The sequence below is a fragment of the Podarcis bocagei genome (genome assembly GCF_964188305.1).
Source record: "Podarcis bocagei genome assembly, chromosome: 5".
In the NCBI taxonomy this organism is placed as follows: Eukaryota; Metazoa; Chordata; class Lepidosauria; order Squamata; family Lacertidae; genus Podarcis; species Podarcis bocagei.
The window spans coordinates 75,775,856-75,779,369 of record NC_138129.1 but is presented as its reverse complement, the minus strand read 5'-3'; the positions used below and the strand labels follow the sequence as shown (position 1 = coordinate 75,779,369).

The following is a 3,514-nucleotide window of genomic DNA, read 5'->3' as shown; positions in this document are numbered from 1 at the left end:
GCACAGGCTCAGAGGGGCGCCGCGCGCGCAGAGGATCGGCTCGCACGTGCACAGGCGCGTCACTTGGCCGCAGAACGGCTGCACGTGTGAATGGGGGCCGTTACGTGTCGCGTGTGCGTTCATAACAACAACAACAACAACAATAATACTGCTTTTCATTCAGTGTATTTTGCGTCGTCGCGCTTCGTGGGGGTTATTTGGCAGTGATCCGGAGGAGCCAACTCCTTGGGGCCAACTCTGGCCCTCCAATAAAATATTTGTGGGGCTCCAGCCCCCCACCCCCAGTTCATGAGCATTGCCATTCAAATAGTGTGCGTTCACCATGTCATGTGATCGATTCTGTGGGGTGAGGCTCACCTGGTGTTCCCCCCAACCCCAATATTTGATATTCAATTTGACACCCCTGTTACTGTGTGTCATCATCACGTTAACAACAACAACAACATTTATTGAGGGTGGGGCAGCCCTTTAACCTCACTGTTGGCTTGGCCCAGCGAACCAATGCCTGAGTAAACAGGCACAGGAGAGAGAGACTGTTATTTTGTGGGGTTTTTTGTGGTGGGGAGTTAAATGATTATGGAAGCCCAAAAACATTTTATTGAATTATAATCTGCCATATATATATATCTGCAAGTTATATAGAGAGAGTTTTAAAACAGAATATACCAGTAAGAGAGCTTCCAGAGCTAATGGGATGTAGCGGCATTTAGGACTCCTTTCCTCTAAAAAGCAAAGTGTCATATTCAATTCGCCTCTCCCATTTAAGAATCAGAACGACTCTCGTGGGGCCATTGCATCAAACAATGGCTTCCAGCAGCTTAAGACAATATCATAGAGTTGGGTGGTACCCTGAGGACCATCGAGTCCCAACTTCCTGCGATGCAGGAATACAGAACTGTCCCAAATGGGAAATCGAACCTGCAGCCTTGAGGTCATGAGCGCCATGCCCTATGGTACTGTATCAACTCAAACAGCAGGGGCAAAAGCAAGACTTTGCAGGCACCACTGTTCAGCTGATCAACCCTGCTATGGACAGAGAAATGTGCCCTTCCTTGCTCCGCACCTGGCTTCACAGAAGATGTCCTGGGTATGGCAGGTGGGGATCAAATGGGGAAGACTGGCGGTGCAAATTAGACTCGGGGGCCAGAGGTTCTTTGCTGCTGCTGTGTACCTTTGGCCCTCCAGTTGCTTATGTAAATTAAACAATAAAATCATGTGTCACCATTGCCATGGTGCCTATGCTCTGCATAGCTGTCAACTTACAGATTTGAAAATAAGGGACCAGCAGCCTCGAAAATAAGCGATCAGCAGCCAAAATAAGGGATTTTCCAAGCACAGGTATGTTCAACTTCTGAGCCCCTCCGAGCCAAAGGCAGAAAGCCCAACCAGCAGTCAAACAAAGCCTCAAGCGGTGGTTCCCACAGCGCAGCAACCTGGCAAAAGGGATGCAGCAAGGAAAACCACCGTCGCCTCTCCACTGGGAAGCGCTGAGCAAAGGCGAGTCCCCAGGCAATGTGGCTGATTTTATCGGCACAAGGCATGCAAGCTCCACCCCCCCCAGTCGTTCTTAGACTCCTTATTGGGTGAGCAACGCAGCCAAGCAACACAGGAGCTGCTTCCTTTGAAACCCGGGAAATTTAAGGGACATCATCAATAAGGGACAGCAGCGGAACACGGCGCTGGGATAAGGGAGTTTCCCACCAAATAAGGGACGGTTGACAGCTATGATGCTCTCCCTCCACAGTAATGCTCCCAAATGCGCCTTTCTGGAAACCACACGAGGTGAGAGGGCTGTTGTGCTCAGATCCTGTTTGAAGGTTCCCCATAGACAACGTGAGAACAGGATGGTGGACTTGATGGACCATTGGCCTGTTACTCCTAGTACTGTATGTGCCTGTGTTACAATGTCTGTGTTACAATGAGGTCCCTGGCTTCACCCTTGGTGGGTTCTCCCAAGCTGCATCCTTTTCTGTTAAAGCACCAACCAGGCGAGTTGCATCTGGGCAGCAACTTTTCCTGGAAGGTAAGATCGGAGCAAAACAAAGAAGAGAGAAGCGCTAGAGCAATGGGATGTGGAGAGGGTGTGTGGCTGCCGCTTGACAATTGCTAGCTTCCCCCCACTACAAACTTGGTTGCCATAGAGGAATGTCAGGGGTTGCCTAGCAACTACCATACTCACCCCCTCCTTCCAAATAGGCTTCTATTTGAAATAAGGAGAGCATCATACAAAGAGGTGTGTGTGTGTGTGTGTGTGTTTAAGCATGTTTTTAAGCAAGGTAAACACCCTGTGGAAGGAAGAAACTAGAAGCACACTCCAGAAGTTACACTTGGCAAACCCCACCAGTCTACTACCCTTAGTATCGCTAGATAGTCATGAGAGCTCTTGGACTAAAATGGTCAACCGAAAGCTTTCCTTTTCTGGTTCATCACCACAACAGTTATTAACACTGGGCAAATAATTTAATTAGACAGTGCCTATCTATTGATATCGAGCGAAAGAATAATTTGGCCACGATAAGGAAATTTTGTCCACGGTATGATTATTTCCCACCTAGTCATTTTGACACGTTGGCACCCCAGTTGCAAAATTTAACAATTCCAAAATAAAGGCACGCTTTCACTTATGCAAGATTGAATATACTGCCTTCGGCTGTACAGGGTCGATTTCAAAAAATTCCGCTGGAATTTTATTTTACTTTATTGCTATGGCTAGCAGCTGATGCAAATAAATATTCTTCTGGTTCTGATTACTCTTTGCAAACTGCACAGATAAACTGCACTTGCCTTCTTTTCCTGTAATCTGGAGACAATGTGACAGAAGGGATATCAGTTGTAGCCAGTGAGGACCTGTAAGCCTGGAATACGCTGGTGATGATATGGAGTTGAGAACATCAAAAGCATCCCCACTGGGGTCTGGCCAAAGGCCTGCTTGGTCCAGCATTGTGTTCGGTCCATCATCCTGTTCCTGCAGTGGTCAAACACTTTTTCCATGTGTTGCCCAACAACTGGTATTTAGCAGCATAACCCCCCTGATACCAGCGGTAATATATAGACATCATGACTGATATCCTTATTCTCCATAAATCTTCTTTCAAAGCCAGCCAGCTTGGTGACCATCTTGAGATAGCAAAGTCCTTAGCTTAACTACGAGCTGCCACTGTGTAAAGTAGTAGTTTATTGTCACAAAAGTCAGGTGGCACCCCCTCTCTATGCCGGGCAGTGGCAAGAGCCCATGGGGTTCCAGGCACTCGCCCAGGGGCTGTGTTCCTTTATACTCGCAGCAGTTCTCAACCTGTGGGTCCCCAGATGTTGTTGGACTACAACTCCCATCATCCCTGAGCTCCAGCCTTGCTAGCTAGGAGTGATGGGAGTTGTAGTTCAACAACATCTGGGGACCCTCAGGTTGAGAAAGGCAGCTTTATAGCATTGAGACATGGCGAAGACTGTTGTAGCTTTAAGAAATAGGGTTTATTCACCTGTTTACATCTTCAGTCTGCAAGGAGGGAGTCCAGAT

General features: G+C 47.8%; 1 long non-coding RNA gene across 1 annotated transcript in view; it reads left to right on the top strand.

The window, feature by feature from the left end:
• Positions 1–3,514, top strand: part of LOC308586948 — a 562,568-nt gene that overhangs the window by 210,031 nt on the left and 349,023 nt on the right. The window lies entirely within an intron of this gene.